A 27,033-nucleotide genomic window follows, 5' to 3' on the forward strand; every position below is an offset into this window, starting at 1 on the left:
AATCGAAGATCTAGTTCACTTGTTCAGTTGAGAGACCCGGTCAATTGAACAAGTTCAGAACGAAACGACCCAACTCTAATTTTTTGAAACATTCTCCTACCCAGCAAAAGCTGGCATACGAGGTTTTAAGTAGCCCCTGCATGAATGCACAAAAATATGCCTATGAATTCATTCACACAAATTTTGTACAAGCACTCATTCAATTCATTGGCATGAGAACTTATGTGTATGCGTACAAAAGGCTGTGAGTAGCAAAATATACAAGTGACTTATCTTGTTTGGTTGATTTTCCGACAGGGTGGATAAATGATGTATATTGGAACGATTTTCCGTCATCCCTTGTCAAATTTGGTTTTGAGACAAACCGGTTTCGGCGTTGTGCCATCATCAGTGTCGATTTTCGTTCTGATCTGTTGTTGTCATTTGTCCTGTATTTATAGTTCGTAGGTATATGAGCAGGTATTGTCAAATTGATGCTTGTGTATATTTAGTTATGTGTATGTGCTGTGTGTTCGTTCAGAACCGAGGGTGGTTTACTAATCGATTTGTGTGGCTGACTGGGGTAGGTAGAAATCTGTGATTTTAGTCGTTTGACCTTCTTTGTCGGTTTTTTGTTTTGGTGTGTTAATTGTTTTGTGTTTATTTGTTGTTGTGCGTTTGTCTGTTGTACCTGTGTGATTAAGTTGTTTCCTGTAAACAAGTTTTAAAGACTCGAATATTGTGTCAGAAATGGTGTTTATCTGTTCGTTTATTATTCTACCGTCGAATGTTTTCTGTTTGTAGATTTCCATGTTTTCGAGTACGTTGAGACGTCGGCCCTTTTCTTGTATGTGAAGAACCCTAACTGTTTTATTGATGTTTGCTGGGGAACATTCATTCTCGACCATGTGATTCGCGAAGTTAGACTCGGGTATAATGTTTGGATTCCATATTTTTTTGTTGTAATCTCTAATATGTTCTCTGAACCTCGTTCTTATTTGCCGTCCTGTTTGTCCTATGTAACTATGCTGGCATCCGCAGGTAAGCTTGTATACGCCGTGGCTGCTAAACGGATCCTCTGAGTTAATGTTAGTTCTTAGTTTTCGCCCTAGATTGTTCGATGTTTTGAATGCTGTGTTAATGTTGTATTTTTTAAAGAAATTTGCCAATTTATATGTTGCTTTTCCAGTATATGTCATAGTCGTCCAGCTATTATTTTCTTTTTCATTATTTCTTTTTGGTTCTCCATTTGTCCTTCTGAGCTTATCTACTAGTGCTTTTTTATATCCGTTGTTTGCAGCGATATTATATATGACCTCAAGTTCTCTCTTATATGCCTCTTGTGTAAGAGGTGTTCTTTCAAGTCTATGTACCAAGTGCCTTAATGCTGCATTTTTATGATGTTGAGGGTGATTTGAGGTATTGTGTATTATTGTGTCGGTGGCCGTTTACTTTCTATATATTTGCGAATTTGCAAAAATAACAATAAAGGCAAATACCAAATCTAGCAGGAAAACAGTTAGAAAAGCGGAAAAGGATTTTTTAAAATATGAGTTGGAAAGCTTATACTCGAAGAAGGATGAGATAAATGCCGAGTTATTATCTATCCATTTAAGATTGGCAGAACAACTACCTACGACTGTATTAATGGAATGCTTCGACCGCATTAAGACAGAGATCGATCAGGAACTACAACAAAAATACAGGTCGCTGAACCGAAAATTGGACAAGCTGGCAGGACGACGAGAGGGTAACCAAAACCAAAACACTCACCAGTTTCATGACAAGTTCGTTAACCTCACAACAGTGACCATTACCAAGGAAGAGGCACAACTTCTCGAAAAGGGCCTGAAGCACAATATCATGGACCAGAATACAGTAAGAAAAACGGAGCAAGCGATTGTAGATGCGGAGATCGCAATATCATTGATACCACAGGAAGAACAGGAGCACGCAAGACACATGTGCAGAGAAATCATAAGAAAGGAGGTGAAAGCACAGGAAGGACAAAAACCGAATACAGAGGAGAAAACAATAAAGAATCTACGGCATAAACTAAGGAAAAACAATATTGTCACAACGAAAGCGGACAAAGGAAACACCACTGTGCTAATCGAAAAAGAGAAATATATATCCAAAACCGAGGATCTCATAGAGGAAATGAAATGTCGTAGAATGAGAGAGGATCCCACAGATGAATACCAAAAACAAATCAAAGTTGCTATAAAAAATGCAACAAATATAGTAGATTCTAACATGGCACATAGATTGGTCAAAATGAACCCTTCGGCTCCTCCACTGGTTGCGCTACCAAAAATCCACAAGCCGGACACGCCAATGAGGCCCATCATTAATTTTAAATCGGCACCATGTTACAAGCTGTCCAAATATTTAAAAACGATATTGATAGACACTCTGGAGCTAAGGAACCAATATGCAATAGCTAACACAACAGAACTAATAGAGAGACTCGAGACCGTAGAGCTAACAAGAAACAGCAAATTGGTATCTTTTGACATAAAAGATCTATACCCATCTATACCACTATCGGAGACTTTGGACATAGTTAGCTCAACAATAGTTCATAACACAAAAAACAAAGTAAAAAGTATGCAAATCACAAATACGCTAAGAACCACTTTACGTCAAAACTATTTTAAATTCAACAATAAAATATATAGACAAACAAACGGTCTTGGAATGGGAAGCCCCACATCAGCAATTCTTATGGAAGTGTTCATGCAAAATCTGGAAGAAAAGTACATACAGGAGCTGAAGTCCAAATTAGGCGTGTCATTTTATGCTAGATACGTGGATGACATAATATGCGTTTTAACTACTAATAACGAAGAGCTCGTACTGGAGTACCTCAACAAACAGCACGGCAATATAAAATTTACAATGGAAACCGAAAAAGACGGAGGAATCAACTATCTAGACCTCACGATAAATATTGATAAAGAAGCCAAAAGATTTAACTATGACATATATAGAAAGTCAACGGCCACCGACACAATAATACACAATACCTCAAATCACCCTCAACATCATAAAAATGCAGCATTAAGGCACTTGGTACATAGACTTGAAAGAACACCTCTTACACAAGAGGCATATAAGAGAGAACTTGAGGTCATATATAATATCGCTGCAAACAACGGATATAAAAAAGCACTAGTAGATAAGCTCAGAAGGACAAATGGAGAACCAAAAAGAAATAATGAAAAAGAAAATAATAGCTGGACGACTATGACATATACTGGAAAAGCAACATATAAATTGGCAAATTTCTTTAAAAAATACAACATTAACACAGCATTCAAAACATCGAACAATCTAGGGCGAAAACTAAGAACTAACATTAACTCAGAGGATCCGTTTAGCAGCCACGGCGTATACAAGCTTACCTGCGGATGCCAGCATAGTTACATAGGACAAACAGGACGGCAAATAAGAACGAGGTTCAGAGAACATATTAGAGATTACAACAAAAAAATACGGAATCCAAACATTATACCCGAGTCTAACTTCGCGAATCACATGGTCGAGAATGAATGTTCCCCAGCAAACATCAATAAAACAGTTAGGGTTCTTCACATACAAGAAAAGGGCCGACGTCTCAACGTACTCGAAAACATGGAAATCTACAAACAGAAAACATTCGATGGTAGAATAATAAACGAACAGATAAACACCATTTCTGACACAATATTCGAGCCTTTAAAACTTGTTTACAGGAAACAACTTAATCACACAGGTACAACAGACAAACGCACAACAACAAATAAACACAAAACAATTAACACACCAAAACCAAAAACCGACAAAGAAGGTCAAACGACTAAAATCACAGATTTCTACCTACCCCAGTCAGCCACACAAATCGATTAGTAAACCACCCTCGGTTCTGAACGAACACACAGCACATACACATAACTAAATATACACAAGCATCAATTTGACAATACCTGCTCATATACCTACGAACTATAAATACAGGACAAATGACAACAACAGATCAGAACGAAAATCGACACTGATGATGGCACAACGCCGAAACCGGTTTGTCTCAAAACCAAATTTGACAAGGGATGACGGAAAATCGTTCCAATATACATCAAATATACAAGTCTCGTCTCATGCAGCACAACTACAACCAATGGCGTCAACGCATGTGTGTAGTACAACTTGTATATTCTGTAGTACTACATGTATCGCAGGTGTACTTGTGTATACAACTACAGTTTGGTGAATTTTAAGGAATTATAAAAATGTACACTAGTTGCCCGTGTAAAACCCATTTATTATAACAAAATAAAGTGCATAAATGTGCCATTTTAGGATTTTAATTATTTTGCATATTAATGCGTTTTCTTATGTTAGATATTAATATCTCTTTAACTAAGTAGTTTTTTTTTTTATATATGTTCTAAATATTTTTCATATTGATATGTAAAAACATAATTTTTTCAACATATTTCGGGTTAAACCCTAGGGAACTACGCTTATCTGAAAGTAATTGCTTGGCGCTTGAAAATACTCTTTCTGAAGGGGCACTACTAGCAGGAGTAGCAAATATTTTTCGGCTTAGCTGTAATAACAGAGGATATTTAAGTTTATTAAACACCCACCACTTTAGAACGTCAAAATCGTTGTGCATGACCTCAGAAATATTTTCATATAGCAACAATTCTTGTTGTACTCTGTCAATACTACTAGGTATGTTTTGAGGCTGGAGAAATCCGGAAAATAGGCATTCTTTTTCGTTTGAAAGAGAATTCTGCTGACAGTTTTCATTGTTTATCAAACTGTCTTCATTTATTAGCCTTTCAAGCAAAGTTTTACAATGTCTTTTGACTTCATTTTTCTCAACAGCAGTAAACTGGGAGAGATTGTTAGTCGGTGGGAACAGAAATAGAGCTATTTTATGAATCATTGTTAAATTACTAAGTACAGTGTCCTTAAGCAATGTGCGCAGCCGTAGCTTCAAATCTTGTATGCATTCTGACTCATCGTTGGTTGATTCACAATGCCGCATTAAGTAGTAAACATGTACTATTACTAAATGTAAGGTTGGATAGCTATCGCCTTCCAACTCTTTTGATGTCTCCTCAAATTTAGCCAGCACTTTAAGGGTATCTGTTAAGGTATTTAAGCTTATTCCACTAATACGGCTCAGTTGACGATTTTCCTCCAAAATATTTCCAACGTCAACCCAGTTATTTTTGAGAGACTGTAGCATGTAGTAAACTGTGTTCCATCTTGTCGGAGAAATGCTTTTAAGGGTTGTTGTAAATTGTGCATTGGATCCAGATTTCTTGAAATACCTGACGACATGTGAACATTTTTCTTTCATTTCGCTAATATCGGCTGACTCGTTAAGAGATTTTTCCACGATGTTTTGCAATAAATGGGTAATACAAAATATGTGGTTGTGATGTTGGAAAGCGGCTTTCATGTTAGTTCCTCTATCCGTAACAATAATGGCTTTATCCAAAGAGCAATCACATTCGTCCAGAGCTTCCGTCACTTTTTGCCGAATTCTTTGATCTATTGTGAAAAAGTTCGTCAAAAAACATTCAGGGTATTGAGCAGGGTATTGAAATAGGCAATTCTTACTGGTACAAGCAATTTTGTGAATAATTTTGCATTTGTAATAAAGTGCACCGTTAGTGATAAGTAGGAATGCTTTGAAACAGTGTCTGTCCATATATCCGAAGTGAGTCCAAGAAATCCGCCACTTAGTTCCTTTAGTTCTGTCTGTTCTCATTTCATCATAGGCAATTTTGTAGAACTTGTCTATGTTTCTGGATACAGTGGTAGAGTGTGGTAGCAATTTTTCGACGTCTACATTTGGACCATACTTGGCTCCTATTGACAATATTAGCTCTGCGTATTCCTGCAGGCCTTCATCCTCGACAATTTGAAACGATCGGCAATTTTTTACAACCCATCATGTAACAGATCGGACAACGTCCTTTCTTGTCTCGTCATCAACATCTATTCGGGGCCTATTGTCAACTCGATCTGTAAAATTTTTGTAACACTTGTGTTTGACTAAATTCTATGTGCTCTTTGTAAAGGTTAAAACGCTGCTGCAGTCTATGTAAGCTACTACTTTTTCCAAAAAGCTGCCGCCAATATCTACTTTGCCGAAAGGATTCCAAACTTTGATCTTTCCGGCAGTTAAAATGATTTTGTAGTCTCCCTTGACTATTTTTTCTTTTATTTCGGCTAACTGGCGATTTTTTACGGACATCGGTGAATTGGCTGATGTTAATTGGTCCATGATATATGTATATATTTGTGCGCTAAATATTAAAAGGCTTCAGAAAATGTATTGTGGTTTAGTTGGTGATACTTCAATGTAGTTATCCCTTGGTATGATCTTTCTTCAGTTAATTTCTCTATTTATATAGTTCTATTCTATATATACTGAAGTTCCTTTAATTATATAAATAGTTAAAGAAATAGATAATGCAATATGTATATACATAAATATATCCTAACCCATTTATAAGGCCATAATCGATGGCCTTCAGGCAGGCAAGTGTCTATCATCATACAAGTTGATGGTGATTAGGGATAACGGCTATTTTGAGGTTTTGTTAATTTTTGAAATTTTTGTATGAAAAGCGGGAAACATTGCAAATTTCCCCAGCATGGCTGATTTGTAAACGTTTATTAGCTCTTAAGAAAAGATATTTAGTATTTTTATTTCTTATTAAAAAAATGTTGCATTCGCCACTTAAAAATATCCATATTTTTTGTTACGTTTTTCATAGTTTCAACGCAAACATTTAACTTTTCATAAATGCACACATCATTTTAGAACGAAAACAAGTAGGTACTTAGTACTCATAGTATATTCAAAAAAGTAGCGACTACCTCTCAGTATACATCGAGTAAATGCCAAAAAAATAACGAGTGACGGCTCTTATTGTATTTATCCTCTTTGGTAATGATATGAATGCGCGCATATACAACGCAGATAAAATGCGGGTACATACAGCTTCTCTTTGCATACGATCACTCATACAATACAAACTCATTGGCGTGTAGTACAATGGATACTGCGACAGTATCAGTATGTCTCATTGTACATTCACGTGTGAATGCATTCATGCAGGACTCTAGTTTTAAGTAATAAGGAATACTGTTTGCACTTCTGACAGATAAGCTTTATAATAAAGTTTATATTGTACATCATGCACCTTATAGAAACCCCTTATTTGAGGCTTATTTACGCTACGACTAAGCTTTATCCCTAAGGTAAATAAAAACAAGTAAGGAAGGTTAAGTTCGGGTGTAACCGAAGATTACATACTCAGTTGAGAGCTATGGTGACAACATAAGGGAAAATCACCATGTAGGAAAATGAACCGAGGGAAACCCGGGAATGTGTTTGTATGGCATGTGTATCAAATGAAAGGCATTAAAGAGTATTTTATGAGGGAGTGGGCCATAGTTCTATAGGTGGACGTCATTTAGGGATATCGCCATAAAGGTGGATCAGGGTTGACTCTAGAATTTGTTTGTACGATATGGGAACCAAATGAAAGGTGTTAATGAGTATTTTAAAAGGGAGTAATCCTTAGTTCCATAGGTGGACGCCGTTTCGAGATATCTCCATAAAGGTGGACCAGGGGTGACCCTAGAATTTGTTTGTACAATATGGGTATCAAAAGAAAGGTGTAATGAGTATTTTAAAAGGGAGTGATCTTTAGTTCCATAGGTGGACGCTGTTTCGAGATATCGCCATAAAGGTGGACCAGGGGTGACCCTAGAATTTGTTTGTACGATATGGGTATCAAATTAAAGGTATTAATGAGGGTTTTAAAAGGGAGTGGTGGTAGTTGTATAGGTGGTCGCCTTTTCGAGATATCGCCATAAAGGTGGACCAGGGGTGACTCTAGAATACGTTTGTACAATATGGATATCAAACGAAAGGTGTTAATGAGTATTTTAAAAGGGAGTGGGCCTTAGTTCTATAGGTGGACGCCTTTTCGGGGTATCGCAATAAAGGTGGACCAGGGGTGACTATAGACTTTGTTTGTACGACGTGGGTATCAAATGAAAGGTGTTAATGAGTATTTTTAAAAGGGAGTGGGCCTTCGTTCTATAGGTGGTCGCCTTTTCGAGATATCACCATAAAGGTGGACCAGGGGTGACTCTAGAATACGTTTGTACAATATGGATATCAAACGAAAGGTGTTAATGAGTATTTTAAAAGGGAGTGGGCCTTAGTTCTATAGGTGGACGCCTTTTCGAGGTATCGCAATAAAGGTGGACCAGGGGTGACTATAGACTTTGTTTGTACGACGTGGGTATCAAATGAAAGGTGTTAATGAGTATTTTAAAAGGGCGTGGGGCTTAGTTCTATAGGTGGACGCCTTTTCGAGATATCGCCATAAAGGTGGACCAGCGGTGACTCTAGAATGCGTTTGTACAATATGGGTATCAAACGCAAGGTGATAATGAGTATTTTAAAAGGGAGTGGGCCTTAGTTCTATAGGTGGACGCCGTTTCGAAATATCGCCATAAAGATGGACCAGGGGTGACTCTTGAATATGTTTGTACGATATGGGTATCAAATTAAAGGTATTAATGAGGGTTTTAAAAGGGAGTGGTGGTAGTTGTATAGGTGGTCGCCTTTTCCAGATATCGACCAAAATGTGGACCAAGGTGACCCAGAACATCATCTGTTGGATACCGCTAATTTATTTATATCTGTAATACTTGCCAAGATTTCAAGGGTTTTTTTTTTCGCCCTGCAGAACTTTTTCATTTTCTTCTACTTAATATGGTAGGTGTCACACCCATTTTACAAAGTTTTTTCTAAAGTTATATTTCGCGTCAATAAACCAATCCAATTACCATGTTTCATCCGTTTTTTCGTATTTGGTATAGACTTATGGCATTTTTTTCATTTTTCGTAATATTCGATATCGAAAAAGTGGGCGTGGTCATAGTCGGATTTCGTTCATTTTTTATACCAAGATAAAGTGAGTTGAGATAAGTACTTGAACTAAGTTCAGTAAAGATATGTCGATTTTTGCTCAAGTTATCGTGTTAACGGCCATGCGGAAGGACAGACGGATGACTGTGTATAAAAACTGGGCGTGGCTTCAAACGATTTCGCCCTTTTTCACAGAAAACCGTTACCGTCCTAGAATCTAATCTCCTACCAAATTTCACAAAGATTGGTAAAGTTTTGTTCGACTTATGGCATTAAAAGTATCCTAGACAAATTAAATGAAAAAGGGCGGAGCCAAGCCCATTTTGAAATTTTCCTTTATTTTTGTATTTTGTTGGACCATATCATTACTGGAGTTGAATGTTGACATTATTTACTTATATACTGTAAAGATGTTAAATTTTTTGTTAAAATTTTACTTTAAAAAATCCTCCGATTTTGCTAGTTTTTATTAAGCGTACATACAGTAATAGGAGTAAGGTTCCTGCCAAATTTCATTATGATATCTTCAACGACTGCCAAATTAAAGCTTGCAAAAGTTTTAAATTACCTTCTTTTAAAAGTGGGCGGTGCCACGCCCATTGCCCAAAATTTTACTAGTTTTCTATTCTGCGTCATAAGTTCAACTCACCTACCAAGTTTCATCGCTTTATCTGTCTTTGGTAATGAATTATTGCACTTTTTCGAAATTTTCGATATCGAAAAAGTGGGCGTGGTTATAGTCCGATATCGTTCATTTTAAATAATAAATAAATAATAATAATATTTTAAGGAAACTGGGTTTTCTTTTATTTGAAAAATTTGTTTCTATAAGGAAATATATTTTTTGTCCTTTCAAGGAAACAATAAAAAATTTAAACTATATATTTCTCACTGTCTGTGCAGCTCTATTTCAAGCTTTTTGTATGCTGCTTTTTTTTTGAAGAGAACATTTCTATGGCTGATATACACCTAATGGGCTGGCCGGGCGAATGCGGAGTAGTGACCCCGTTTAAAGTAACTTGCAAAAAGTACTTTTAATATTACTTGTTTCGTAACTTAAAGGAAGGAAAGTTTTGAATTAGATGATTATAAATATGAATAAAGTAATTTAAAATCTCACGATGTCTTATTGTAAATCCAATGCAAGCCTAATTTTAATTGTGCAATACAGGGGCGTAGCGACGGGGGATGGGGTTAAAACCCCCTTTCCTCCGGATCATTTGATTTTTAGGTCATCACAATTCAAATATTTGATGTTTTATGTCTGTGTTAATAAATTTCTTTATAATTCTGCTACGTTTTTACTTTGTTGGTGATATTATATTTGTAATATGCAAGCATATGTATGTACGAAGTGAATACTTATATATTTTAATCATATTCTGTTTCATAATAATTCTGCAATGTACATGTTAACTTTTACTATAATTTCATAAAGAAGTTTCCTTGTAAATTTGCCTAACGACCATCTACATACATATCAGAGAACAGCAAAAATCGAACACAACAACGTTCGACAACAACGGCAACATGATCGTGTTCAATGATCCAACTTGCTTAAACGAACATAATCGACATTGATTTGAAAACAACCAGCTTATTGCATGCATGAATATTATCAATTCAGGCATTTGCTCGTTTGCCTCAATAGCATTACATTCATCGGAATCAAAAAGCTAATATTTTTAACATTTAACATATATTTTGAAATATAATGCCAATTTGATATTATTTTCCATGTGGAAAGCACATTATTATAAAGTTATATCCACATTTTGTTTCATGTCAAAAACACATTTCAAAAATGTAAAATTCAAATTATTTGATAAATGAAAAATAATGTGTTTCACATTTTAAAATGTAAAAAACACATTAGTGTTTTTTCCGTGTAGATATGACTTTTTTAAATTAATTTTTTTTCTTTCGATCAGTTTCTTTTGAATTTTATATACGTATACGTTAGATAAGATACGTATACGTTAGATAGGCTCAAAAAGCATGAATTCTACTTATTCCTGAAGGAGGTACTTCGGTTATTTTTTTTTTTTATCAATTTATCTATGATTCATATTACAGGAATGCGATTCTGTGGCTTTTCCTAATGTTCACATGTTGTTGAAAATCTTGTGTACGCTTCCAGTAACAACGGCAACGAACGAGAGATCTTTTTCAACTCTTAGGCTGATTAAAAAATATTTGAGAAACACGATGAGTGAAAATCGATTGAATGGCTGTGCATCACTAAGCTTCCACCGTGATCAAATTGTTACCGTTGATGAAGTTTTAAATGAAATGGCAAATAAAAGCCGACGCATGCGCTTTATTTAACTGAAAAATTTTTTTTTTTTTTTTTTGAACCCCCCAAGGCAATTTTCTGGCTACGCCCCTAGTGCAATAAGACTTATAATTAGATTAAAATGTTGGGAAATATTCCTTCCTTGTTCATAAACTTTATAATCAGAGTTGGGCAAAATTTGTTCGAATAACGAATAAAAGATATATAATTTCATTGTCGGCTTTTTACAAATATCTACAGATAATTTTGTTAATTCGAATAAATTTTATTTGAATGACGAATAAATTTTTTGTTATTTATTCGAATATTAAATAAACATTTGTTTTCTTTCAGTTAAGATACAAAATGTTTTTTTTTCTTGAGTTTTTGAAAAAAAAATCTAAAAATTATTAAACAAAATGTCTATAAACAATTTATTTAGAGATAATTTATTCATGATTAAATAACTTTGAATAATTTTCTCTAGATATATTTTTATTTGAATAATTATCTAAAAAAGTCGAATAATGCCCAACTCTGCTTTTAATCAGGTTATTTGACTCGACGTATTCTCTTAATATAGCAACTTAAGGAAGACATATTTTTAGTGAGCGCTATATAAAAGGTTTTAATACAGCAATCAGTATCTTATAATAAGGCCCAATGTAATTTTGTTATATGGCCCATAAGCCTTATAAGTTGCTTCTTCTTCCAGTGAGTTATCTTTAAGACACAAGCAGGTCCTCAGTGAAATCCGTAAACAGGCGTCGGACCTCTATGCCAGGAATTTCCCGGAGAAACCTGTACTCAAAGAACAATACCCAAAACTAGCAGAGAGGACCGCACTCTCACTAGGGAAACCCGCGTCACTCTAGCTCAATTTCGATCTGGCTACTGTAACAGGTTAAACTCTTACCTATCCAGAATCAACGGCGACATACAAAACATATGTCCTGCTTGTAATGTGTCCCCACATGACACCAACCATCTCTTCAACTGTATTGTGGAACCAACGCCTCTAACCTCTCATTATGGTCCACACCTGTTGAAACAGCAAGCTTCCTTGGACTCCCGTTAGAGGACATTGATGACAATTTGTGATTGGTCGCACCTATTGGATGGGGTGAAGCACTGCTACAACAACAACAACAACTTATAAGTTGCTATATTCTTCTTAATTGCTTATATTAATTCCTTATGTAGGCCTTATTAGCCTGATGACATAAGTACAGAAAAATATGGAGTAATATAAGAAAACGCCATACAACTCCTTGACCATATGAAACAAGCCTTATATATTAGACTGGGTCGAAAGAAATATATGTATTTTTTTTTCATAAAACTGTTATCGCCAACGTTTTTAGCGCACATATTTGGGTTGGACAGGGTATACATATGAAAATTTTTTTAGTAGGTCATGAAAAAACAATTGAAATTTCGCAGGCTCGAAAATTATCTTTTTGGGTATGCGTAGTGGAACTTTTTTCCTGAACCCAAATCCTATCGAAAAATCGATGGCGCGATATCGGTTAACTTTCGTCCACACAAATCGACCCGGTTATTATATATCGTTAGCTTAATCTGAAAATGTGCTAAATCAACTTTTACGAATTTTACAGGAGACGAAAAAAAAGATTAATTTTGTAAATAACCTTCTTTTTTTCAAAACTGCGAATGAGGATACCTTAATTGCAATGCTTTGGAGTGTAGAAGCTTTGAAAAAGATAAATAAAAATCATGTATGGCAAACCAGCAGCTATTTTATGACTTAGCACAATTTCCGTACTCAAAACAAATTTTTTCTCCTGACTTAGCACTTTTTATTCAATATGTTTTCCCATCACTCCCCACCTTTAATGATTGAAATAAAACACCAAAACTATATATTTCACAAAAATACTAATTATTATCAAACTATTTCTAACGGTTCTGATCTGGACTCTTTTAACGGAAGGTGCGCAGACAGTAATTATATTTAAATTCAAACAAATTCTGTGTTGTGTGTTATTCCAAAAAGACAACTGCCACATACTTTATCTACAAACTAAATACTAAATCTCTTAATCGTTGTCAAGAGAGTAAAGACTTGGGTGTAATTTTTAACTGCAAACTCTCTTTTTCTAGTACCATTGACTTCGTTGTTTCAAATTTGTTGCAATGGTTGGGTTCAGTAGACGTAACACCAGTGACTTTAAGGACCCTATGACGTTGAAGGCACTTTATATATCATTAGTCAGAAGTCGTCTTGAATATTGCTCAATAATATGGAATTCTTTTTATTAATCTAATTCCTATAACATTGAGAAAGTTCAAAAAATGTTTACAAAAATTGCTTTACGCATGCTTCACTGGCCAGACGGCCTCCCATTATATACAAGCAGGTGCAAATTGCTTGGTCTTCAGGCTTTGCATGACAGAGCAACTTGAATCTCACTAATGCTTGCCTATAATGTAATAAACATTAGCACGAATTGCTCTGATTTATCTAATTAACTAGTCTGTAACAAAGCATGTAGTTATCTACATGTAAGAATTGAAGTAGATTATGGTAAGCTCAAAGCATTTATCAAACACCAAAGGCATGTGAATTGGGTGAATTAAATTTCAAGGGGTTGTGTACGCAACCCTCTCAAGGGGTTCCCAGCGCAATATATAGCTTCTCCAACCAAATTGTCTACCTCACCTACCCGTGGCGAATCCTGTTTCATTGACAGCCGAGGCTCTGGCGAGCCCAAGTTCCTTATAAAACTAGAAGTGGGGAGAACGGGAATGGCCTATAAGGTTTAATGTGGTCTTATAAATCGTTCCCGAGATGGTCGCACTAGTACCTTAATAGTGCTTTGTTACCGGAACGTACCGGATCTATATCTGGCAAAGGACCATCAACATCGGCCCAAAGCCTTCGGAAAGTGTCCTTATCGTTAATACAACAACAACAAAACATGTACTTTTAGACTGAATGAATTAAATATGTAAATAAAATGCGCGCACAAACAAATGACTAGTAATTCAGATTGATATTATTGACGGGTTGACTTAGCACAGTTACACATCACTGCAAACAGCACGTAAAAATTAAAAATTAAAATATTGTTTTCTTGTGATCGATGTATTTTGAATTCAGTTTTAAAACTGCAATAAAAGTGACTTAGCACATTTTCACATTAAGTTTTTTGCTGGATATGCTCAAACTTTCAAATGACTAGTAAAGACAAAAATAAATATATTTATAATAAAATTTCCAAGATAGCTGCAACGACACCCAGAAAGTGGTCCGGCAAGTTTTTCTCTGGATCTGGGCCAGAGACCGTGATGCATTGTGTGTGATGTCTACAAGCTTTCTACAAAAATTCCCCAATTAAATTTTATCATAGGAAGTGACTTTCATAGCTGTTTTTATTTATTAATGTTAATGAAGAATTGTAAAAGCATATCATATCCGCTTACGACCGCTGCGTCGTACATTGTTCACAAATGAAGCGAATTAACCCGCAACAGAAGCCAAAAGATTTCCCATAACTACAAAGATTGACAAAGTAATGACTGGTCAATCTAATCTAATCTAATCTAATATCTAATCTAATATCTAATATATATTATAAATGGGAAAGTTTGGAAGTTAAGATGTTTGGATGTTTGGATGTTTGGATGTTTAGATGTTTGGATGTTTGGATGTTTGGATGTTTGGATGTTTGTCCAGACGTTTGTCTTTGTGACTCAATAACGCAAGAACGGCTGGACCGATTTGGATGAAATTTTGCACACATATAGCCAATAGTCTAGAAGGATCTACTAGCTATATATTTTTCAAAAGGGGCGTGGTCCCCGCCCCCTAGGAACAGTTATAATTTAATTATTATATTTTTTCGTCTTTGCGACTGAATCACGCCAGAATGGCTACACGGATTTTGATGAAATTTGGGACACAGACAGTAGTCTACTAGCGAAATTTTTTTCGAACATGGAAAGAGGGGTGGGGGTCCCACGACCCTTCGAGAAATTATTTTTCATAATTTTTACACATTATAACTTTACGTATACTGGCCTTCACCAATATCACAGACTCAAGGGGTCAAATAAGTCGAGGGCTTACAAAGTAAGCAGTGACACCCTCCGCCCGCCCCCCTTTATTTCCCCCTCTGGTGTAAAATCCATAAATTGTTATAACTCAATCTAAATTTTCTCCTAAATCAATAGTTTTTGGTATCTGGTACATACAGAACGAGATCTAGACAATTTTGGAGGAACGATCAGTGGTCCTCTCCTCTACTCCCGCCATCCGCCCTCCATCAATTGTTTTTATTAGCACGCTTTTATTAGCTTTACCTGTATGTTTCTATCTAACTTTTTATTCGCTCCAATGCGCCTGCTGTCTTATTAACATGGTTTTATAATTACCTTCACCTTATTTGTAATCCCGTAAGGGTCATATCGAGACCTTTCCGGGATCATTTCTGGATGGTTTTCGGGATCGGTCCGGGATTACGCCGGGGTAATTTCGGGCCATTTTCGGGACTATTTCGGGATCATTTTGGGACCCTTCCGGGATCATTTCTGTATAGTTTACGGGATCCGTCCGGGATCCCGTCGGGGTTATTTTGGAACATTTTCGGGACTATTCCGGAATCATTTCGGGACTATTTCGCGATCATTTGGGGACCCTTCCGGCATCATTTCTGGAGGGTTTTCGGGATCTGTGCGGTATCTCGTCGGGGTCATATGGGGACTTTTTCGGAATCATTTGAGGGCTCTTCCGGTATCATTTCTGGATGGTTTTCGGGATCCGTCCGGGATATCGTCGGGGTCATTTGGGGACTTTTTCGGGATCATTTGGGGGCTCTTCCGGCATCATTTCTGGATGGTTTTCGGGATCCGTCCGGGATCTCGTCGGGGTCATTTGGGGACTTTTTCGGGATCATTTTGGGGCTCATCCGGCATCATTTCTGGATGGTTTTCGGTATCCGTCCGGGATCCTGTCGGGGTCATTTCGGGACTTTTTCGCGACTAATACGGGATCATTTGGGAACCCTTTCGGCATCATTTCTGGATGGTTTTCGGGATCCGTCCGGGATCCCGTCGGGGTAATTTCGGGACTTTTTCGCGACTAAGACGGGATCATTTGGGAACCCTTTCGGCATCATTTCTGAATGGTTTTCGGGATCCGTCCGGGATCCCATTAGGGTAATTTCGGAACTATTAGGGGATCATTTGGGAACCTTTCCGGCATCATTTCTGGATAATTTTCGGGATCCGTCCGGGATGCCGACGAGGTCATTTCGGGACTATTTCGGGATCATTTGGGATACCTACCGGCATCATTTCTGGATGGTTTTTGGGATTCGTCCGGGATCCCGTCGTGGTCCTTTCGGGACTTTTTTTCGACTAATACGGGATCATTTGCGGACCCTTTCGGCATCATTTCTGGATAGTTGTCGGGATCCCGTCACGGTCATTTCGGGACTATTAGGGGATCATTTGAGGACCTTTCCGGCATCATTTCTGTATTGTTTTCGGAATCCTTTCGGGATCCCGTCGGGGTTATTTCGGGACCTTTTCGGGGCTAATACGGGATCATTTGGGGATCCTCTAGGGGTCGTTTCGTGACTTTTTCTGTTTTATTTCGGGATCATTTGGGGACCCTTCCGGCATAATTTCTTGATGGTTTGCCGGATCCATCAGGGTCATTTCGGGACCATTTTGGGATCATTTGGGGACCCTTCCGAGATCATTTCTGGATCCGTCCGGGATGCCGTAGGAGCCATTTCGGGATTTTTTGTTACTTTTCCGGGATAGTTTTTGGACCCTTCCGGGATCATTTCTGGATCTGTGCGGGATCCCATCTGGGTCATTTCCGGACTATTTCGGGATCATTTTGGGATCCTTCCGGAATCATTTCTGTATGGTTTTCGGGATCCGTCGTTGATTCCCTCGGAGCCATTTCGGAACCTTTTCTGGAGTATGTCGGGGTCATTTGGGGACTTTTTCGGGATCATTTGGGGCTCTTCCGGCATCATTTCTGGATGGTTTTCGGGATCCGTGCGGGATCTCGTCGGGGTCATTTGGGACTTTTTCGGGATCATTTGGGGGCTCTTCCGGCATCATTTCTGGATGGTTTTCGGGATCCGTCCGGGATATCGTCGGGGTCGTTTGGGGACTTTTTCGGGATCATTTGGGGGCTCTTCCGGCATCATTTCTGGATGGTTTTCGGGATCCATCCGGGATCCCATCAGGGTAATTTCGGGACTATTAGGGGATCATTTGTGGACCTTTCCGGCATCATTTCTGGATAATTTTCGGTATCCGTCCGGGATGCCGACGAGGTCATTTCGGGATTATTTCGGGATCATTTGGGATACCTACCGGCATCATTTCTGGATGGTTTTTGGGATTCGTTCGGGATCCCGTCGGGGTCATTTCGGGACTTTTTCTCGACTAATACGGGATCATTTGCGGACCCTTTCGGCATAGTTTCTGGATAGTTGTCGGGATCCGTTCGGGATCCCGTCACGGTCATTTCGGAACTATTAGGGGATCATTTGAGGACCTTTCCGGCATCATTTCTGGATAGTTTTTGGAATCCTTTCGGGATCCCGTCAGGGTCATTTCGGGGCTTTTTCGGGATCATTTAAGGATGGCTTTCAGGATTCGTCCGGGAACCCGTCAGGGTAATTTCTGGACTTTTCCGAGACTATTTCGGGATCATTTTGGGACCTTTCCAAGATCATTTCTGGATGGATTTCGGGATTTGTCCGGGATGCCCTCAGGGTCATTTTGGGACTATTAGGTGAGCATTTGAGGACCGTTCCGGCATCACTTCTGGATGGTTTTCGGTATCCGTTCAGATTCCCGTCGGAATAATTGCGGAACTTTTTCGGGATCATTGGGGTCCCTTCCAAAATCATTTCTGGATGGTTTTTGGGATTCGTCCGGCATCCCGTCAGGGTCATTTCGGGACTTTTTCTCGACTAATACGGGATCATTTGCGGGCCCTTTCGGTATCATTTCTGGACAGTTGTCGGGATCCGTTCGGGATCCCGTCAGGGTCTTTTCGGAACTATTGGGAGATCATTTGAGGACCTTTCCGGCATCATTTCTGGTTAGTTTTCGGGATCCTTTCCGGGTCCCATGGTTTTTATCATTTTGGGACCCTTTCGGCATAATTTCTTGATGGTTTGCCGGATCCATCAGGGTCATTTCGGGACCATTTTGGGATCATTTGGGGACCCTTCCGAGATCATTTCTGGATCCGTCCGGGATGCCGTAGGAGCCATTTCGGGATTTTTTGTTACTTTTCCGGGATAGTTTTTGCACCCTTCCGGGATCATTTCTGGATCTGTGCGGGATCCCATCTGGGTCAATTCCGGACTATTTCGGGATCATTTTGGAATCCTTCCGGAATCATTTCTGTATGGTTTTCGCGATCCATCGTGGATCCCCTCGGAGCCATTTCGGAACTTTTTCTGGAGTTAGTCGGGATAATTTAGGGACCCTTCCTGGATATTTTCTGGATGGTTTCTGAGATCCGTCCGGGAGCCCGTCAGGGTAATTTCGTAACTTTTTCGGGACTATTTCGGGATCAATTTGGTACCCTTCAGGCATCATTTCTGTGTGGTTATCTGGATAAGTCTAGAATCGTGTCGTTGTCATTTCGGGTTTTTTTGGGACTACTTCGGGAACTTTTGGAAACACTTCCGGGCGTTTCTGGATGGTTTTCGGGATCCGTCCGCGATAGCGTCGGGGTCATTTCGTGGCTTTTTCTGGATAATTTCGTTATCATTTTGGAATCCTATCAGGTTATCAGCTCATAAAGTTCTTTTTTTTTACTCAATTACAAAAATAAAATGCATTAGACAGAAAAAAAATTTTTACAGATAACTTTATAAGCAGGCTAACGTGAATAGCCCACATATTTCATTTTCTCCTTGCGGACGGGGCCGCGGGTAAAGGCTAGTCTAATATATATTATAAATGGCAAAGTTTGGATGTGAAGATGTTTGGATGTTTGGATGTTTGGATGTTTAGATGTTTGGATGTTTGGATGTTTGGATGTTTGTCCAGACGTTTGTCTTTGTGACTCAATCACGCAAGAACGGCTGGACCGATTTGGATGAAATTTTGCACACATATAGCCAATAGTCTAGAAGGATCTACTAACTATATATTTTTGAAAAGGGGCGTGGTACCCGCCCCCTAGGAACAGTTATAATTTAATTATTATATTTTTTCGTCTTTGCGACTGAATCACGCCAGAATGGCTACACGGATTTTGATGAAATTTGGGACACAGACAGTAGTATACTAGCGAAATTTTTTTCGAACATGGAAAGAGGGGTGGGGGTCCCACGACCCCTTCGAGAAATTATTTTTCAATAATTTTTACACATTATAACTTTACGTATACTGGCCTTCACCAATATCACAGACTCAAGGGGTCAAATAAGCCGAGGGCTTACAAAGTAAGCAGTGATACCTTCCGCCCGCCTCCCCCCCTTTATCACCCCCTCTGGTGTAAAATCTATAAATTGTTATAACTCAATATAAATTTTCTCCTAAATCAATAGTTTTTGGTATCTGGTACATACAGAACGAGATCTAGACAATTTTGTAGGAACAATCATTGGTCCTCTCCTCTACTCCCGCCATCCGCCCTCCATCAATTGTTTTTATTAGCACGCTTTTATTAGCTTTACCTGTATGTTTCTATGTAACTTTTTATTCGCTCCAATGCGCCTGCTGCCTTATTAACATGGTTTTATAATTAGCTTCACCTTATTTGTAATCCCGTAAGGGTCATATCGAGACCCTCCGGGATCATTTCTGGATGGTTTTCGGGATCGGTCCGGGATTACGCCGGGGTAATTTCGGGACTTTTTCGGGACTATTTCGGGATCATTTTGGGACCCTTCCGGGATCATTTCTGTATAGTTTTCGGGATCCGTCCGGGATCCCGTCGGGGTTATTTTGGGACATTTTCGGGACTATTCCGGAATCATTTCGGGACTATTTCGCGATCATTTGGGGACCTTTCCGGCATCATTTCTAGATGGTTTTCGGGATCCGTCCGGAATCCCGTCGGGGTACTTTCGGGATCATTTGCGTACCTTCGAGAGATAAATTCTTGATGGTTTCCGGGATCATTACGGGACTTTTTCGGGGTCAGTTTGGGTCCTTTCCGTAATCATTCCTGGATGGTTTTAGGGATCCGTCCGGGATCCCGTCGGGACCATTTCGGGGCTATTTCGGGATCATTAGGGGTATCTTCCGGCATCATTTCTGGATGGTTTACGGGATCCGTCCGGGATCCCGTCGGTGTCATTTCGGGACCATTTGGGGTCCATTTCGGCATCATTTCTGGATGGTTTTCGGGATCCGTCCGGGATCCTGTTTGGGTCATTTTGGGACTTTTACGGGATCATTTGGGGTCTCTTCCGGCATCATTTCTGGATGGTTTTCGGGATCCGTCCGGGATCCCGTCGGTGTCATTTCGGGACCACTTGGGGTCCATTCCGGCATCATTTCTGGATGGTTTTCGGGATCCGTCCGGGATCCTGCCGGGGTCATTTTGGGACTTTTGCGGGATCATTTGGGGTCTCTTCCGGCATCATTTCTGGATGGTTTTCGGGATCCGTTTGGGATCCCGTCGATGTCATTTCGGGACTATTACGGCATCATTTGGGGTACCTTCCGGCATCATTTCTAGATGGTTTTCGGGATTCATCCGGGATCCCGTCGGGGTCATTTCGGAACTTTTTCTCGACTAATACAGGATCATTTGGGGAACCTTTCGGCATCATTTCTGGATGGTTTACGGGATCCTTCCGGGATCCCGTCGGCGTCATTTTGGGACTTTTGCGGGATCATTTGGGGTCTCTTCCGGCATCATTTCTGGATGGTTTACGGGATCCGTCCGGGATCCTGTCGGGGTCATTTTGGGACTTTTGCGGGATCATTTCTGGATGGTTTTCGGGATCCGTCCGGGATCCTGTCGGGGTCATTTTGAAACTTTTGCGGGATCATTTGGGGTGTCTTCCGGCATCATTTCTGGATGGCTTACGGGATCCGTCCGGGACCCTGTCGGGGTCATTTTGGGACTTTTGCGGGATCATTTGGGGTCTCCTCCGGCATAATTTCTGGATGGCTTACGGGATCCGTCCGGGATCCTGTCGGGGTCATTTTGGGACTTTTGCGGGATCATTTGGGGTCTCTCCCGGCATCATTTCTGGATGGTTTTCGGGATCCGTCCGGGATCCTGTCGGGGTCATTTTGGGACTTTTGCGGGATCATTTGGGGTGTCTTCCGGCATCATTTCTGGATGGCTTACGGGATCCGTCCGGGACCCTGTCGGGGTCATTTTGGGAATTTTGCGGGATCATTTGGGGTTTCCTCCGGCATCATTTCTGGATGGCTTACGGGATCCGTCCGGGATCCTGTCGGGGTCATTTTGGGACTTTTGCGGGATCATTTGGGGTGTCTTCCGGAATCATTTCTGGATGGTTTACGGGATCCGTCCGGGACCCTGTCGGGGTCATTTTGGGACTTTTGCGGGATCATTTGGGGTCTCTTCCAGCATCATTTCTGGATGGTTTACGGGATCCGTCCGGGACCCAGGCGGGGTCATTTTGGTACTTTAGCGGGATCATTTGGGGTCTCCTCCGGCATCATTTCTGGATGGCTTACGGGATCCGTCCGGGATCCTGTCGGGGTCATTTTGGGACTTTTGCGGCATCATTTGGGGTCTCTCCCGGCATCATTTCTGGATGGTTTTCGGGATCCGTCCGGGATCCTGTCGGGGTCATTTTGGGACTTTTGCGGGATCATTTGGGGTCTCTTCCAACATCATTTCTGGATGGTTTACGGGATCCGTCCGGGATCCTGTCGGGGTCATTTTGGGACTTTTGCGGGATCATTTGGGGTCTCTTCCTTCATCATTTCTGGATGGTTTACGGGATCCGTCCGGGACCCTGTCGGGGTCATTTTGGGACTTTAGCGGGATCATTTGGGGTCTCCTCCGGCATCATTTCTGGATGGTTTTCGGGATCCGGTCGGGATCCCGTCGATGTCATTTCGGGACTATTTCGGCATCGTTTGGGGTACCTTCCGGTGTCAATTCTAGATGGTTTTCGGGATCCGTCCGGGATCCCGTCGGAGTCATTTCGGAATCTTTTCTCGACTAATACAGGATCATTTGGGGACCCTATCGGCATCATTTCTGGATGGTTTTCGGAATCCGTCCGCGATCCCGTCAGGGTCATTTCGGGACTATTTCGGGATAATTTGGGGTACCTGCCGGCATCATTTCTGGATGGTTTTCGGTATCCGTCCGGGATCCCGTCGGTGTCATTTCGGGACCATTTGGGGTCCATTCCGGCATCATTTCTGGATGGTTTTCGGGATCCGTCCGGGATCCTGTCGGGGTCATTTTGGGACTTTTGCGGGATCATTTGGGGTCTCTTCCGGCATCATTTCTGGATGGTTTTCGGGATCCGTCCGGGATCCTGTCGGGGTCAGTTTGGGACTTTTGCGGGATCATTTGGGGTCTCTTCCGGCATCATTTCTGTATGGTTTTCGGGATCCGTCCGGGATCCTGTCGGGGTCATTTCGGGACCATTTGGGGTCCATTCCGGCATCATTTCTGGATGGTTTTCGGGATCCGTCCGGGATCCTGTCGGGGTCATTTTGGGACTTTTGCGGGATCATTTGGGTTCTCTTCCGGCATCATTTCTGGATGGTTTACGAGATCCAGATGGTTTGGCGTATCCTCCGGCCACTTTTCTAGATGGTTTTCGGTATCCGTCCGGTATACCGTCAGGGTAATTTCGGGACTATTTGGGGATAACTTGGGAACATTTCCGGCATCATTTCTGGATAGTTTCCGGGATCCTTCGGGGATCCCGTCAGGGTCATTTCGGAACCCGCGACTAATGCGGGATCATTTGGGGACCCTTTCGCCATCATTTCCGGATGGTTTTCGTGATCCGTCGGGGATACCGTCAGGGTAATTTCGGGTTTATTTTTTTACTTTTTCGGGAAAATGTCAGGGAATTTCGAGACTGTTCTTGGATCATTTGGGGATCCTTCAGGGATAATTTCTGGATGGTTTTCGGGATCCCGTCGGGGTAATTTCGGGACTTTTTCACGACTATTTCGGGGTCAGTTGCCCTTAAAGATCATTTCTGGGTGGTTTTCGGGATCCGTCCGGGATCCCGTCAGGGTTATTTCGCGCCTTTTCGGGACTATTTCGGGATCATTTTGGGACCCTTCCGGGATAATTTCTCTATGATTTTCGGGATCTGTTCGGGATCCCTTCGTAGTTTTTTCGCGACTTTATCTGGGATAAATTGCGGACCCTTTAGAGATCAATTCTGGATGGTTTTCGGTATCGGTCTGGGATCCCCTCAAGGTCATTTAGGGACACTTCCGGGATCATTTTAGGTCTCTTCGAAACCGGTAATTCAGCACACATGGCCGTGGATTTACGGCAAATTATTCGTAATTAAAATTCGGTATGTTTTATCTTTAATATATCACAGCTTTTTCGTTCTATTTTTAAATGAATCCTGTAACGAACTATTACAACCATAATTAAAATTTTTGTAATATTTTAACCAACTAAATACCCGAAAAAGCAACACTGCTTTTATTTAAAAACTTCTTTTTGGTTTTAGCTAATTGTAGTTTCACTCCTTTGTTCTATGAGCAGTAATTCTTTCACCCCTGTCATATCAATTAATTTAACTTAGAAACAAAATGTATTTTTTTTAATTCGAAAAAAGTGTATTGTACTATTCATGTAAGCGTGCCCATCAGCTCAGTTAGTTCTTTTTTTTTACTGTATTAAAAAATAAAATACATTGACAGAAAAAATTTTTAAACAGACAACTTGATAAGCAGGCTAACGTGAATAGCACATATATTTTATTTTCTCCTTGCGGACGGGGCCGCGGGTAAAGGCTAGTCTAATATATATTATAAATGGGAAAGTTTGGATGTTAAGATGTTTGGATGTTTGGATGTTTGGATGTTTAGATGTTTGGATGTTTGGATGTTTGGATGTTTGGATGTTTGGATGTTTGGATGTTTGGATGTTTGTCCAGACGTTTGTCTTTGTGACTCAATAACGCAAGAACGGCTGGACCGATTTGGATGAAATTTTGCACACATATAGCCAATAGTCTAGAAGGATCTACTAGCTATATATTTTTCGAAAGGGGCGTGGTCCCCGCCCCATAGGAACAGTTATAATTTAATTATTATATTTTTTCGTCTTTGCGACTGAATCACGCCAGAATGGCTACACGGATTTTGATGAAATTTGGGACACAGACAGTAGTCTACTAGCGAAATTTTTTTAGAACATGGAAAGAGGGGTGGGGTCCCACGACCCTTCGAGAAATTATTTTTCATAATTTTTACACATTTTAACTTTACGTATACTGGCCTTCACCAATATCACGGACTCAAGGGGTCAAATAAGTCGAGGGCTTACAAAGTAAGCAGTGACACCCTCCGCCCGCCCCCCTTTAACCCCCCTCTGGTGTAAAATCCATAAATTGTTATAACTCAATCTAAATTTTCTCCTAAATCAATAGTTTTTGGTATCTGGTACATACAGAACGAGATCTAGACAATTTTGGAGGAACGATCAGTGGTCCTCTCCTCTACTCCCGCCATCCGCCCTCCATTAATTGTTTTTATTAGCACGCTTTTATTGGCTTTACCTGTATGTTTCTATCTAACTTTTTATTCGCTCCAATGCGCCTGCTGCCTTATTAACATGGTTTTATAATTAGCTTCACCTTATTTGTAATCCCGTAAGGGTCATATCGAGACACTTCCGGGATCATTTCTGGATGGTTTTCGGGATCGGTCCGGGATTACGCCGGGGTAATTTCGGGACTTTTTCGGGACTATTTCGGGATCATTTTGGGACCCTTCCGGGATCATTTCTGTATAGTTTACGGGATCCGTCCGGGATCCCGTCGGGGTTATTTTGGAACATTTTCGGGACTATTCCGGAATCATTTCGGGACTATTTCGCGATCATTTGGGGACCCTTCCGGCATCATTTCTGGATGGTTTTCGGGATCCGTGCGGGATCTCGTCGGGGTCATATGGGGACTTTTTCGGGATCATTTGAGGGCTCTTCCGGCATCATTTCTGGATGGTTTTCGGGATCCGTCCGGGATATCGTCGGGGTCATTTGGGGACTTTTTCGGGATCATTTGGGGGCTCTTCAGGCATCATTTCTGAATGGTTTTCGGGATCCGTTCGGGATCTCGTCGGGGTCATTTGGGGACTTTTTCGGGATCATTTTGGGGCTCATCCGGCATCATTTCTGGATGGTTTTCGGGATCCGTCCAGGATCCCGTCGGGGTCATTTCGGGACTTTTTCGCGACTAATACGGGATCATTTGGGAACCCTTTCGGCATCATTTCTGGATGGTTTTCGGGATCCGTCCGGGATCCCGTCGGGGTCATTTCGGGACTTTTTCGCGACTAATACGGGATCATTTGGGAACCCTTTCGGCATCATTTCTGGATGGTTTTCGGGATTCGTCCGGGATCCTATTAGGGTAATTTCGGGACTATTAGGGGATCATTTGGGAACCTTTCCGGCATCATTTCTGGATAAATTTCGGGATCCGTCCGGGATGCCGACGAGGTCATTTCGGGCTATTTCGGGATCATTTGGGATACCTACCGGCATCATTTCTGGATGGTTTTTGGGATTCGGTCGGGATCCCGTCGTGGTCCTTTCGGGACTTTTTTCGACTAATACGGGATCATTTGCGGACCCTTTCGGTTGGTTTTCGGGATCCGTCCGAGATCTCGTCGGGGTCATTTGGGGACTTTTTCGGGATCATTTTGGGGCTCATCCGGCATCATTTCTGGATGGTTTTCGGGATCCGTCCGGGATCCCGTCGGGGTCATTTCGGAACTTTTTCGCGACTAATACGGGATCATTTGGGAACCCTTTCGGCATCATTTCTGGATGGTTTTCGGGATCCGTCCGGGATCCCGTCGGGGTCATTTAGGGACTTTTTCGCGACTAATACGGGATCATTTGGGAACCCTTTCGGCATCATTTCTAGATGGTTTTCGGGATCCGTCCGGGATCCCATTAGGGTAATTTCGGGACTATTAGGGGATCATTTGGGAACCTTTCCGGCATCATTTCTGGATAATTTTCGGGATCCGTCCGGGATGCCGACGAGGTCATTTCGGGACTATTTCGGGATCATTTGGGATACCTACCGGCATCATTTCTGGATGGTTTTTGGGATTCGTCCGGGATCCCGTCGTGGTCCTTTCGGGACTTTTTTCGACTAATACGGGATCATTTGCGGACCCTTTCGGCATCATTTCTGGATAGTTGTCGGGATCCCGTCACGGTCATTTCGGGACTATTAGGGGATCATTTGAGGACCTTTCCGGCATCATTTCTGTATTGTTTTCGGAATCCTTTCGGGATCCCGTCAGGGTCATTTTGGGACTTTTTTGGGGCTAATACGGGATCATTTGGGGATCCTCTAGGGGTCGTTTCGTGACTTTTACTGTTTTATTTCGGGATCATTTGGGGACCCTTCCGGCATAATTTCTTGATGGTTTGCCGGATCCATCAGGGTCATTTCGGGACCATTTTGGGATCATTTGGGGACCCTTCCGAGATCATTTCTGGATCCGTCCGGGATGCCGTAGGAGCCATTTCGGGATTTTTTGTTACTTTTCCGGGATAGCTTTTGGACCCTTCCGGGATCATTTCTGGATCTGTGCGGGATCCCATCTGGGTCATTTCCGGACTATTTCGGGATCATTTTGG

The 27,033-nt window shown here is 40.8% G+C and overlaps 1 protein-coding gene across 3 annotated transcripts in view; it reads right to left on the minus strand.

The window, feature by feature from the left end:
* The window catches only part of BBS4 (Bardet-Biedl syndrome 4), a 174,554-nt gene that overhangs the window by 72,327 nt on the left and 75,194 nt on the right, over positions 1–27,033 (minus strand). The window lies entirely within an intron of this gene.

This window comes from Eurosta solidaginis, chromosome 3 (genome assembly GCF_040869045.1).
Source record: "Eurosta solidaginis isolate ZX-2024a chromosome 3, ASM4086904v1, whole genome shotgun sequence".
Taxonomy (NCBI): Eukaryota; Metazoa; Arthropoda; class Insecta; order Diptera; family Tephritidae; genus Eurosta; species Eurosta solidaginis.